The sequence below is a fragment of the Pseudophryne corroboree genome, chromosome 2, assembly GCF_028390025.1.
Source record: "Pseudophryne corroboree isolate aPseCor3 chromosome 2, aPseCor3.hap2, whole genome shotgun sequence".
Taxonomy (NCBI): domain Eukaryota; kingdom Metazoa; phylum Chordata; class Amphibia; order Anura; family Myobatrachidae; genus Pseudophryne; species Pseudophryne corroboree.
The window spans coordinates 811,436,349-811,451,753 of NC_086445.1; positions in this window are offsets into that span (position 1 = coordinate 811,436,349).

Here is a 15,405-nt window from a genome sequence, read left to right on the forward strand (position 1 = left end):
CTCTTATGGAAAGCGGTGATACAAAGCGTAGACTGCCTAGGAACGAGTTGGCGTTTGCGAGATGCTGCTACTGGTGCCACCGCTGCTGTTCTTGCTGCGGAACGCAATACATCTACCCAGTGGGCTGTCACAGTCATATAGTCCTGAGTCTGCCCTGCTCCACTTGTCCACATGTCCGTGGTTAAGTGGACATTGGGTACAACTGCATTTTTTAGGACACTGGTGAGTCTTTTTCTGAGGTCTGTGTACATTTTCGGTATCGCCTGCCTAGAGAAATGGAACCTAGATGGTATTTGGTACCGGGGACACAGTACCTCAATCAAGTCTCTAGTTGCCTCTGAATTAACGGTGGATACCGGAACCACGTTTCTCACCACCCAGGCTGACAAGACCTGAGTTATCCGCTTTGCAGCAGGATGACTGCTGTGATATTTCATCTTCCTCGCAAAGGACTGTTGGACAGTCAATTGCTTACTGGAAGTAGTACAAGTGGTCTTCCGACTTCCCCTCTGGGATGCCGATCGACTCCCAGCAGCAGCAAAGCAGCGCCAGCAGCAGTAGGCGTTCCACTCAAGGATGCATCGGAGGAATCCCAGGCAGGAGAGGACTCGTCAGACTTGCCAGTGACATGGCCTGCAGGACTATTGTCTTTTCTGTGTAAGGAGGAAATTGACACTGAGGGAGTTGGTGGTGTGGTTTGCAGGAGCTTGGTTACAAGAGGAAGGGATTTAGTGGTCAGTGGACTGCTTCCGCTGTCATCCAAAGTTTTTGAACTTGTCACTGACTTCTGATGAATGCGGTCCAGGTGACGTATAAGGGAGGATGTTCCTAGGTGGTTAACGTCCTTACCCCTACTTATTACAGCTTGACAAAGGAAACACACGGCTTGACACCTGTTGTCCGCATTTGAGTTGAAATAATTCCACACCGAAGAGGTGATTTTTTTTGTATTTTGACCAGGCATGTCAATGGCCATATTCGTCCCACGGACAACAGGTGTCTCCCCGGGTGCCTGACTTAAACAAACCACCTCACCATCAGAATCCTCCTTGTCAATTTCCTCCCCAGCAACACCCATATCCTCATCCTGGTGTACTTCAACAGTGACATCTTCAATTTGACTATCAGGAACAGGACTGCGGGTGCTCCTTCCAGCACTTGCAGGGGGCGTGCAAATGGTGGAAGGCGCAAGCTCTTCCCGTCCAGTGTTGGGAAGGTCAGGCATCGCAACCGACACAATTGGACTCTCCTTGGGGATTTGTGATTTAGAAGAACGCACAGTTCTTTGCTGTGCTTTTGCCAGCTTAAGTCTTTTCATTTTTCTAGCGAGAGGATGAGTGCTTCCATCCTCATGTGAATCTGAACCACTAGCCATGAACATAGGCCAGGGCCTCAGCCGTTCCTTGCCACTTCGTGTCGTAAATGGCATATTGGCAAGTTTACGCTTCTCATCATACGCTTTCAATTTTGATTTTTGGGTCATTTTACTGAACTTTTGTTTTTTGGATTTTACATGCTCTCTACTATGACATTGGGCATCGGCCTTGGCAGACGACGTTGATGGCATTTCATCATCTCGGCCATGACTAGTGGCAGCAGCTTCAGCACAGGGTGGAAGTGGATCTTGATCTTTCCCTATTTTAACCTCCACATTTTTGTTCTCCATTTTTTAATGTGTGGAATTATATGACAGTATCAATAGCCATGGCCTACTACTATATATACTGCGCACAACTGAAATGCACCACAGGTATGGATGGATAGTATACTTGACGACACAGAGGTAGGTAGAGCAGTGGCCTTCCGTACTGTACTGCTATATATACTGGTGGTCACTGTCAGCAAAACTCTGCACTCAGTGGCGCACCCAGGGGGGGTTTCCAAGCACCCAGAAAACTCCCTCCACTAAAAAAAAAAAAAAAAAAATTTTTTTTTTGCTGCATGAGTATTATTAATGGCTGTCTAGCGTCCTCTTCAGCCAGCTGTCTTCCTGGTGGCACTTGTAAGTGCAATAAAAGTTTACTTTATTTTTATTATAGTACATATATATCCATGTGCATATATATATATATATATATATATACACACACACACACACACACACACACACACACACACACACACACGTATATACATACATACATATAAACACACACACACACACACACACACACATATGATATATATACATGTGTATATATACTTGTACTGTATGTGTATATATATATATGTGTGTGTATGCATGTTTAATATGCTATGTATGTGTGTGTGTGTGTGTATATATATATATATATATATATATATATACATACGGTATATATATGTGTAGATATGTGTGTATATATATATATATATACACACACACACACACACACACACACACACAGGCACACTAGTTTTACGGACCCAGCATATACTGGGTCACCTCAGTCCCCACCCCGTGATTGGCTCCACCCAGTTCTGGAAACCCACCCATGCAAATCCTGCGTTTGCCACTGGCACTGTACTCCTCCTATATAATATACTGGTGGTCCCCAGTGCCCACAATAAAGCAGCGTGAGCAGAGATATATGCAGCACACTGAGCACAGATATGGAGTGTTTTTCAGGCAGACAACGTATACTGGTGGTCACCGGTCAGCAAAACTCTGCACTGTACTCCTCCTATATAATACAGCTGCTCCCCAGTCCCCACAATTAAGCAGTGTGAGCACAGATATATGCAGCACACTGAGCACAGATATGGAGTGTTTTTCAGGCAGACAACGCATACTGGTGGTCACTGGTCAGCAAAACTCTGCACTGTACTCCTCCTATATAATACAGCTGCTTCCCAGTCCCCACAATTAAGCAGTGTGAGCACAGATATATGCAGCACACTGAGCACAGATATGGAGTGTTTTTCAGGCAGACAACGTATACTGGTGGTCACTGGTCAGCAAAACTCTGCACTGTACTCCTCCTATATAATACAGCTGCTCCCCAGTCCCCACAATTAAGCAGTGTGAGCACAGATATATGCAGCACACTGAGCACAGATATGGAGTGTTTTTCAGGCAGACAACGTATACTGGTGGTCACTGGTCAGCAAAACTCTGCACTGTACTCCTATATAATACAGCTGCTCCCCAGTCCCCACAATTAAGCAGTGTAAGCACAGATATATGCAGCACACTGAGCACAGATATGGAGTGTTTTTCAGGCAGACAACGTATACTGGTGGTCACTGGTCAGCAAAACTCTGCACTGTACTTCTCCTATATAATACAGCTGCTCCCCAGTCCCCACAATTAAGCAATAAGCAGCACAAATATTATTAATAAACGGAGAGGATGCCAGCCACGTCCTCTCCCTAACATTTTCAATGCACGAGTGAAAATGGCGGCGACGCGCGGCTGCTTATATAGAATCCGAATCTCGCGAGAATCCTACAGCGGGATGATGACGTTCGGGCGCGGTCGGATTAACCGAGCCATACGGGAGAATCCGAGTATGCCTCGGACCCGTGTAAAATGGGTGAAGTTCGGGGGGGTTTGGTTTCCGAGGAACCGAACCCACTCATCACTATAACAAACTAGAGAGTCCCACCTTTCAGGAGGTACTGGGGATTTGGGGATCAGAGTTCAGGAGCCACAGCAATCCACCAACAAACATATAAAACTGCATACCAGGCGTGTGGAGCTGGAGTAGGGACCAGCTGCTGGAAGGCTGATATCTCTGGTTCTGGGCATAGTAGAGACAAGCTGCCAGTGCTCACCAATAGGGGAGAGTCTCAGCTTTTGGAGTGTACCCTCAGAAAATCTCTAAGTCAGACAGAACCCGAGATATCTGGCAGGGAAGAACAATTAACTGGCTTGGATGGGGACCACTCTTTGAAGTCGGATATCTCCGGTTCCCCAGGGCCGATTTGCAAAAATCTGGTACCCCTGGAAAGAGGGGACTCTCAGCTATCAGCCTAGGGCCCTTTTACTCTTGGGGCCCTTGGGCAAGAGCCCATTGAGCCCATACGAAAAGACGGCCCTGCCTAGGGGAGGATTCCCAGCGTAACCTGTCCGTTGGCGGGAAAGGATACGCCATAAGTAACCGTTTGGAAATCTGCACTTTCCTATCAGGAGAATCCCAAGCTTTTTCACATAACTCATTTAACTCATGTGAAGGGGGAAAAGTCACTTCTTGCCTTTTTTCCCCAAACATATAAACCCTCTTGTCAGGGACCGGGTTTACCTCTGAAATGTGCAATACATCCTTCATTGCTATAATCATGTAGCGGATGGCTTTAGCCATTTTAGGCTGCAGCTTTGAATCATCGCCATCGACACTGGAGTCAGAATCCGTGTCGATATCCGTGTCAACAATCTGGGGTAGTGGGCGCTTCTGAGACCCTGACGGCCTCTGCGCTGTAGGATCAGGCATGGGTTGAGACCCTGACTGTCCCAAGGCTTCAGCTTTATCCAACCTTTTATGCAAGGAGTTTACATTATCATTTAACACCTTCCACATATCCATCCAATCAGGTGTCGGCGCCGTCGGCGGCGACCCCACATTCATCTGCACCTGCTCTGCTTCCACATAGCCTTCCTCGTCAAACATGTCGACACAAACGTACCGACACACCACACACACAGGGGATGCTCTATTTGAGGACAGAACCCCCACAAGGCCTTTTGGAGAGACAGAGAGAGAGTATGCCAGCACACACCCCAGCGCTATATAACCCAGGAATTACACAGTAACTTAGTGTTTACCCAGTAGCTGCTGTATTAGTGATTTTGCGCTAAATTTATGTGCCCCTCCTCTCTTTGTACACTCTTTCTACCGTGATTCTGCAGGGGAGAGCCTGGGGAGCTTCCTCTCAGCGGAGCTGTGGAGAGAAAATGGCGCTGGTGAGTACTGAGGAAGAAGCCCCGCCCCCTCAGCGGCGGGCTTCTGTCCTGCGATTTTGTGTAAAATAATAGCGGGGGCTCATGCATATATACAGTGCCCAGCTGTATATATGCTCTATTTTGCCAGGAGGTACTCAATTGCTGCCCAGGGCGCCCCCCCCCCCCCTGCGCCCTGCACCCTACAGTGACCGGAGTGTGCGGGTTAAATGTGGGAGCAATGGCGCACAGCTGCAGTGCTGTGCACTACCTCATGTGAAGACAGGAGTCTTCTGCCGCCAATTTTGAAGTCTTCTTGCTTCTCTCGCCGGCTTCTGTCTTCTGGCTCTACGAGGGGGACGGCGGCGCGGCTCCGGGATCGGACGACCAAGGGTGAGTTCCTGTGTTCGATCCCTCTGGAGCTAATGGTGTCCAGTAGCCTAAGAAGCGCATCCTATCCGCAGTTAGTAGGTTTGCTTCTCTCCCCTCAGTCCCACGTAGCAGAGAGCCTGTTGCCAGCAGATCTCTCTGAAAATAAAAAAATCCTAATAAAATACTTTCTTATTAGCAGGAGAGCTCACTAAAGTGCACCCAGCTCTGACCGGGCACAGATTCTAACTGGGGTCTGGAGGAGGGACATAGAGGGAGGAGCCAGTGCACACCAGTAGTCCTAATTCTTTCTTAGAGTGCCCTGTCTCCTGCGGAGCCCGTCTGTTCCCCATGGTCCTTACGGAGTCCCCAGCATCCACTAGGACGTTAAAGAAATTATCAATGGAAATTAAAATGTATTAACCCATGGAGGTCTGGATTTGGAGTCACACTCAAAATTAAAGTGGAAAAACACTACAGGCTGATCCAACTTTGATGTAATGTCCTTAAAACAAGTCAAAATGAGGCTCAGTAGTGTGTGTGGCCTCCACGTGCCTGTATGACTTCCCTACAACGCCTGGGCATGCTCTTGATGAGGTGGCGGATGGTCTCCTGAGGGATCTCCTCCCAGACCTGGACTAAAGCATCCGCCAACTCCTGGACAGTCTGTGGTGCAACGCCATGTTGATGGATGGAGTGATACATGATGTCCCAGATGTGCTCAATTGGATTCAGGTCTGGGGAATGGGCGGGCCAGTCCATAGCATCAATGCCTTCATCTTGCAGGAACTGCTGACACACTACAGCCACATGAGGTCTAGCATTGTCTTGTATTAGGAGGAACCCAGGGCCAACCGCACCAGCATATGGTCTCACAAGGGGTCTGAGGATCTCATCTCGGTACCTAATGTCAGTCAGGCTACCTGACACATGGAGGGCTGTGCGGCCCCCAAAGAAATGCCACCCCACACCATTACTGACCCACTGCCAAACCGGTCATGCTGGAGGATGTTGCAGGCAGCAGAACGTTCTCCTTGGCGTCTCCAGACTCTGTCACGTCTGTCACATGTGCTCAGTGAGAACCTGCTTTCATCTGTGAAGAGCACAGGGCGCCAGTGGCGAATTTACCAATCTTGGTGTTCTCTGGCAAATGCCAAATGTCCTGCACGGTGTTGGGCTGTAAGCACAACCCCCACCTGTGGACGTCGGGCCCTCATGGAGTCTGTTTCTGATCGTTTGAGTAGACACATGCACATTTGTGGCTTGATGGAGGTCATTTTGCAGGGCTCTGGCAGTGTTCCTCCTGTTCCTCCTTGCACAAAGGTGGAGGTAGCGGTCCTGCTGCTGGGTTGTTGCCCTCCTACGGCCTCCTCCACGTCTCCTGATGTACTGGCCTGTCTCCTGGTAGCGCCTCCATGCTCTGGACACTACGCTGACAGACACAGCAAACCTTCTTGCCACAGCTCGCATTGATGTGCCATCCTGGATGAGCTGCTTGTGTGGGTTGTAGACTCCGTCTCATGCTACCACTAGAGTGAAAGCACCGCCAGCTTTCAAAAGTGACCAAAACATCAGCCAGAAAGCATAGGAGCTGAGAAGTGTCAAAGTCGAAAAATATCGTTATTCTCATGCCTTGTACTAACCCCATGCGCTTGCCCGCTGCACTTGCACATTCTCTCCCGTGCGTGCGCATATTCGCAGTTGCGTGACGGCGCCTCCACAGACATGCGCTCAAGCGCGTGGTATGTGCATTTACGGTAGAGTTTGTGTGCGTCTGGCGGGCGACTCAATTGTCACATAGTTAATCCAAATAGTGCATTTTGTAGGTTATGGTCTCCTTAATAATATCAGTAAGTTTGTTTAGTGTAACTGGTTTATGGACAGAGAAATCCCTCTTTACATGATACGAAGGGTCAGACAGGTTTTGAGCAGTGGTGTTTGGTATGCAACGGTAGAGTATATTATTAGAAACATTCCGGTATTGGTTTGAGAGAAATTAATCGCTCCTGCGAATAGTTATGTCTATAAGAAGTTTATGGACATTCACTATATTTGCAGTTCATTATCCATGCGGCGGGAATCCTGAGATTCCCTCCCACCTGAGCAGTATGAAATAGTCACAGCCCACCTGTTTGAATCAACCTATGACCTTTTGTTATAATGTGAAGACAGATTCCTGTGTCCAATGAACAATGAGATTGTAGGCCCCTTCGTAGTGTACTGTATGCAGTGTATATAAGGCAGCTAGTTTGGGCCAGCTAGTCTACTCTCCACAAAAGGTTTTCATCACTGACTAACTTGAGAGCTGGTGACCAGGACTGCACAGCGATCATTCCCCAGTGTGTAAGTTTTTCTCTGTAACCAACTTGTTCTCTGTTTGTATTTGCCATACTCTCTCTCTCTCTCTGTTATTGTTACGCTGTTGTATATTGTATATGTGTAGTTATTATGTTTAGATATTGATGTTAGTCTGTAGTGTATAAGATGTTAACTGTATTTTCCCTTTTTACATAACTATATCTCGTTAGTAAAGGTTTTGGAACCTTAGCAAGGTATTGTGTGTTTATTACATTGCTGAGAGTATTCAGAGCGTCTCAATCGCTCAAGAGGCTTTTATATAATAGAGGTTAATTAGCATTGCATTGTGTTCACATTACAAAACCAAGGTTTACAGTATAGGCTCAGCCTTTCATTGTGTTGCATACAAGGTTTACTGTGTGTCATCCTGTGAGCATCTGCGCCGCTCGTGTTCCTCTTGTGGGCACAGCGTCCGCTACGCTAGTAGCGTAGCATTACGGTACTCGGACCGCCTATAGCGTGCTCGATACCCAGCGTAAGCCGTGAGCGAACGTGCCGCTCGTGCGTCTCGACCACGGCTAGCGTCTGCTACGCTAAATGCATACCCTTACGGTACCCCGTACGCCCATTGCGTACTGAGTCGCTTACCAATATATAGTGAATGTTATAAGATAAATATTTTGCTTTATCAATTGGCGGCTCGTCCGTCCTCCACATATCCGCTCTAGCGAACACAAGCAGACTTTATCTGTCAGCAAAGGGCGGGAAGGCGTATCCCTTTGTATCCGTGTTGGTGGTGAGGGATACGGTAATGCTGACTAGATAAGCGTCTGCATCGCTACGCTGTAGGAGTGCTAGTGGAATCCGGAACCGGAAGGTAAGAACAGTACGCTATTGTCTTTTAAAACTGTTTTATTTCTGCTTGATACGCATTGCGTACGCAACACACGCACACACCTGCATTTGTCATTTGTGTAATTTTCACATCTCACTCTCCTGTTTGCCATTTATCATTGATAACGTGCTGAGAAAGATTTGTTGCTATTGGTAGTTAAAAGTAAAATTAATACGTAAGGGAGTAATTTGTAAAACACGCACACGGCTTGCCTAAGATACAAGGAAGTTCTGTGTGGTGTTCAGTAAATGATTACAGTTAAAGATCATTTACATTGATATAAACGTGTTACTTGTGTTACTGTGGACGTGTCTGGCCTGTGTACACGTGTCCCTAACAAAGGGCGGGACAAGCGTACGCGACGCAAGGGCTGACGCACGTAGCGTATATTATGCAACGGAGTGTATGGGTACGCCCACGTAATACAAATCCCACAATAGTATTGTTTTAGTAGGCGATACGGAGGCAACGCGATAATAGCGCAAGTCAATCTCAGTGTCCTAAATTTTAGCGTAAATAATCCTTCTCTAGTTGTAACTCCTTTCGGGACTAGACTGTGATACTGAATGAAAGGGATTTCTGCGCAGAAACGAAAGTAAAGAGTATATGAGGTGAAAGAGTGTGTATACATATATATAAGTTTCTCATTTTTGGGTGGAATCACAGGAAATCGAGTTCTCGTGAGGTACATATGTGAAAGTGACAGCACGGTGGCTTGGGAGGTATCCCTTGTTAACATATTAAAATAAGAGCATTAGAGATAACGGACCAGGAGGTCCAGAGACAGACCAGGAGGTCTAGGTACAGCGGACTAGGAAGTCCGCTACAGATAGAGTCAAGAAGCACAACACCAGGAGGGTTGGTGCAATACCCATATAGGCCATTAAGCTCTGGCTGAAGGAATTCGCAGCCACAATTTTCGATTCCACTGGTCATTCCGCACATAAGATTAGTTGCTTATGTGCAGAACGATTGTACCGCATGTAATTGTGTGCATTAGTTAGTAACTTGACCCAGTACCATTTGCGTACGCTAGAGGGGTCATAAACGCTATTTGTACATTCTAACGTGATTTGTGTAATTTTTTTTTATTTTAAGGGAGGTTCGCTGGTCACTCAGGAATTCTCCAGCAACTGATGTTTACTGGGAAGGGTTAAGTGCTCTTCGGATCACACCCACATGTTCCAGTAAATAGAGGTTCAGGTCGCAGGGGCCCTAGGTTGAGTACGCCAGCGCTAAGGCAGTGTGTGGGCGTATTGGTCGACGTGGGCGAGTGAGTGGAGGTACTCGGTAAACTTTCACCGTCAGTCTACCCCAGACATCTTGGTTTTTGTAAGGGTTTGCTGAAGACCCTGATTTGAAGGTCAGAGGTAGCGAAAGCAACACCTGCAAAGATGGGGGCCAGTTGTTCAGGTAGGGGGCGATCAACTCTGGTCCAGGTTGATTCAGTAAACCAACCAATCGGGTCGGCAAGGTATATCATGTGTGAGAAATACGGTTCACACACAGAGGTTTTGTGCGATGAATGGGAAAGAATGACTGTGCATGACGGGGAAAAGTTCCCACGGGTAGGCAGTTTTAGCCCCGAGGTGTTACAAAATCTAAGGAGAAGGATATGTCTCATTAAATCTGCAAAGAGACGGATCAAACATTATGATTATTTACAATTATGGCAACAGGAAGGTGAAATACAGAGAGGATTGGCTCAAGCGGCTGGATCTAACCCTATCAGAAAACTGATAGCCACAGCTCCAACACCACCATACATAACGGGAGAGAAAGTGGTTACAGAGAATGGCACACTGGTGTATGATAAACATGCACTTAGTAACTGTATAGATGTTAAGAATAATGTAACTAAGATTGTTGATGCTAATACTAACTCGTGCAAGCTGTACCCTGTTTTAAACTTTCCCCAGGATTGTGACCAAGAGGATGAACCCACAACAATATCGGCACTCTCTCTAGCAGCCACCATAGCAGAAACAACAGTGGGCACGTCCCAACCAGTAAGAGCAGTATCAAAGGCCCCTAGTGGAGGGACAGGTGAGGTCGTATCAACTGGTAAGTACGGCACTGTACACTATGCTGAAACCATTACACCACATGTTGTAGAATCTACTCAGAATGATGTTATTGAACTTAATCCCGTTAGGATAATTGCAGTACCAAATGGGGAAAACTGACACTTCAGGAGTCACTCCTGTCAGAAACATCGCCATGCACTGCCCCTTTTCCCGAACGGAATTAAGATCAATGGTGTCTGAATTCCCTGATCCTAGGAAAGATCTAGTTGCAAGCCAGAAGTACATTAGAGAGCTAGGACATACTGTAGAGCCCAATAACAAAGATTGGCGGACATTGCTGAGGGCATGTTTACCCTCCAATGTCGACTCAGTGAGTTTTATAACTGACTGTAGACTAGACGAAGAAGTACCCCTTACTGAGGAGTACAATCAAGATAATGTGAAAAGAATTAACTTGCAGCTGGGAGTATATTTCCCAGCTGTTGCTAAATGGAACAAAATTTTCTCCATCAAGCAAAAGGAGGGAGAAACAGCTGCTGATTATTTTCATCGGGCACTACAGGAAATGGCTAAGTATACAAGGATAGAAGACATTAAGACAAATGTGAATCATAGAGAAGTAGCAGTATCTGTGTTAATGGATGGTTTAAAGGAAGTATTGAGGACGAGGGTACAGACCACCCAACCATGTTGGCGAGGTTTGTCGGTGGCTACTTTGAGAGAGGCCGCTATTGATCATGATCGGAACATCACCAGACACAGGGAGTCGCAGAGTGATAAGCTGATGGCTGTAAGTATACAGGCCCTTACCACAAGGCCAACTCAGCATAAGTCTCAGACCCCTGTGGGTAAGTCAAATGTGGTAACTTGTTATTACTGTCATAAAGAGGGACATTTTGCACGAGACTGTAGATTTAAAAGTGCACAAAACTCATATCAACCCCCTAGACAACGACATGACACACGAAATTGGGATCAAGGACCGCAGAGACGGAGTTATGAGCCACACGCAGGGGAAACAAAAAGGTATCCCCCAAGAAGAGACTGGCAAGTCTCTGATAGTTCTCATTTACCCCCTTCACAGGTAATAGCTGCCAGCGCAATGCAGGGACGTCACCACATACAATAGGAGTGGGGCCACACCTGTAGTCTGCAGCCAGTGAAATTAATTGCGAGCCTTGGAAGTGAACCCGAGGTCACAATTGATGTAGCTGGTAAATCTCTAAATTTCCTTGTAGATACGGGGGCGGCCAAGTCGGTGATAAATTCGACCGTGGGCATGAGAACCACTGGTAAAACAATTCCAGCCATGGGAGTAACAGGAGTAGTACAACACTACCCTTTAAGCAAACCTGCAGAGATTACGATAGGGCCTTTGCATACCAAGCATTCTTTTCTGCTGGCTGCATCGGCTCCGACTAATCTCCTAGGGAGAGATTTACTATGCAAAATGGGATGTGTCATATATTGTACTCCTGAAGGTGTGTTCTTGGACATACCCGAAAACCATGCTCAGGAAGTGCAGGATATGCTAGACTCCCCAACAAGATTAATGTCACACACTGTTATTGTAAATAGGTGTCCGTCCAAGGTAGAGGAAATGATTTCCCAGATACCGGAATCACTTTGGACCAAGGATGGACAAGACACTGGATTAATGGCAAACGTAGCCCCAGTAGTTGTACAAGTAAAAGATGGTAGGATAGCTCCAAAAATCCCACAATACCCTCTGAAGCCAGAGGTGGAGTTAGGAGTTTACCCTGTAATAGAGCGCTTGCTACAACAGGGCATTCTGGTAAGGACGTCCAGCACTGCCAACAGTCCCATCTTCCCTGTTAAAAAGAGTGGGGGGAGGGGTTACAGATTAGTGCAGGATCTAAGAGGGCTCAACAAAATAGTTGAGTGTCAATTCCCCGTAGTGCCAAATCCAGCTGTCATCCTTATGCAAATCCCTCCCACTGCCAAATTTTTCACTGTGATTGACCTCTGCTCCGCCTTCTTCTCGGTACCTCTGCACCCTGACAGTCAATACTTATTCGCATTTACATACAGAGGAGTTCAGTACACCTGGACTCGATTACCACAAGGTTTCATTGACAGTCCAAGTATTTTCTCACAGGCCTTGCATGATTGTTTACAGTCTTTTCAACCTGAGAGTGGATCAATATTAATACAGTACGTGGATGACCTACTGCTGTGTTCAGATTCACTGGAATCATCTCTGAGAGATACGAAACAACTCCTGTTTCATCTTTCAAACACCGGACACAAGGTTTCCAAAGACAAGTTACAAGTATGCCAGACCAAGGTAAAATACTTGGGACACTGTCTGACACAAGGACTGAGACACCTTACCACTGATAGAATTCAAGCAATTCGTGACATGACCCTGCCACAAACCCAGCAACAGATTAGAACGTTTTTAGGAATGTGTGGGTATTGCCGTAACTGGATCCCAGGTTTTTCCATACTGGCCTTGCCTTTACAGGAGATGGTCTCCTCAAACAAACCTGATCGGATTTCGCACACAGACGAGTCTGAGATGGCATTTGAGAGACTTAAACAGTGCCTAACGCAGGCGCCAGCATTAGGCATGCCAGATTATGGAAAACCCTTTGAGCTGTACGGAACAGAGAGTGCTGGGTGCGCGGCAGGTGTCTTAACCTAGAAGCATGGTGATGCCAGCAGGCCGGTAGCCTACTATAGCGCTCAACTAGACACGGTAGCGCGATCCCTCCCCACATGCTTGCGAAGCGTTGCAGCAATAGCATTGCTAGTAAGTAAAAGCGAAGATGTAGTGCTAGGACACAACCTCACAATTCATACACCACATGCAGTGTCAGCTTTACTGAATTCGGCCCAAACCAGACACGTCTCATCAGCACGGTTTACAAGATGGGAATTGGCGTTGATGGCCCCCGTAAACATCACCATAAGGAGATGCAGCGCACTAAATCCTGCAACATATCTCCCAGGTGTGCCTGGACAGGCACAAAGGGTGGAGGATGAGAGTGATGGTGAAGCAGGATTTAGTAAGGAAAATGACACACATGATTGTATGGAATATTTGACCCAAAATTTCACGGCAAGGCCTGACATCAGTGACAACCCACTGGAAGATGTAGATTTTACTTTCTACACTGACGGCAGTTGTCACAGACAGACGGACTCGGGAGACTTGTGTACTGGATACGCAATCGTAGATGACCAAGGTACCATAGAAGCGGAACCCCTAGGCCCACCACACTCAGCACAAGTTGCTGAACTGGTTGCCCTAACCAGAGCATGCGAACTGGCTAAAGGCAAGTCAGCCAATATCTACACAGATTCTAGGTACGCCTTCGGAGTAGTCCATGATTTCGGGGCCCTATGGCGCCTCAGAAATTTCATGACGGCAGCTGGCACACCCGTAGCACATGCAGCCCACATCAAAAGACTTCTAACAGCGATACAGGAACCCGACAGAGTGGCTGTTATCAAGTGCAAAGCTCACACGTATAGCCAAGACCCGGTATCACTTGGTAACAGCCGAGCAGACGAAGCTGCTAAATCAGCAGCCAGTAACCCCATACAGACAGACAGCACACAACTGATGGTATTTAATACTGTAAACACACAGAAATTATATGAAATGCAAAATTTGTGTTCACCACAAGAAAAGGCAGTGTGGAGGTCAAAAGGATATGGCCAGGAGTCCTCAGGACTCTGGACAGATGGACAGGGTAAGCCAGTGGCACCCAGAGCATACCTTCCAAGTCTAGCGGAAGCGGCACATGGACTGACTCATCTAGGCAAAGAAGGAATGTGTAAGTTGGTAAGAGCTTATTGGTGCGCCCCAGGATTTTCTTCCCATGCGGGTAAAAGAGCGATGACATGTCTCACCTGCTTGAGGAAGAATATCGGAAAGGCAATACCAACAGAGCCATCCCATATCCCTCCTACAGATGGTCCTTTCCAGGTAATACAAATTGATTTCATACAATTGCCACCTTGTAGAAATTTAAAATATGTATTGGTTTGTATTGACGTGTTCTCAAATTGGGTTGAAGCATTTCCCGCGGCCACAAATACCGCTGTGTTTACTGCAAAGAAAATTGTGCAGGAATTTGTGTGTAGGTACGGTATCCCTAGAATCATTGAGAGTGATAGGGGTACCCATTTTACAGGTGAAGTTTTTCAAGCAATGTGTAAGTTGATGGGAACAAATAGTAAGCTGCACACTCCGTACCGCCCCCAGGCGAGTGCGAAAGTGGAAAGAGTAAACAGCACTATTAAAAACAAATTAAGCAAGGTAATGGCTGAAACAGGATTGTTGTGGCCCAAAGCTTTGCCAATCGTATTATACAGCATCAGAACCACTCCCAGGTCCCCTCTTAATCTGTATCCTTTTGAAATTCTGTTTGGTCGACAACCCCATGTTATGATTAACCCCCAGGATGATTTGAAATGTAACAATGAAGTCACTGTAAAGTATTTGGTTAAAATGAGTAAGCAATTGAGGAATCAGAATGATAATCTAAAGTTGGTGATTCCTGATTTACCAGACAGTAATTGTCATGACATTGAACCTGGGGATTATGTAATGATACGGAATTTTCTTCGCTCAGGTTGCCTTATTGAAAGATGGGAAGGACCATATCAAGTCTTATTGACCAGCACGACCGCATTGAAGGTTGCAGAGAGAGAGACTTGGGTCCATTCGTCTCATTGTAAAAAGGTTGCTGACCCAGAGAGGTCCCGTGATAAAGAACAGACGGTAGAGGTTGTATCACTAGAGTGTCTGTTCCGGGAAGGTTGAGACGACACCTGAGCGCTGAGAATAATAAGACCGGAGGCTTGTCGAGCCAGATTTTTTCCCCCTTTTGTTATTTTCTCCAGTTCCCATCTCCCTCCTATTCTCCTTCCTCCTTCTTATTTGTCTCCTTTTCCTCCTATAAGATGGACTTGCCCCAAGAGAC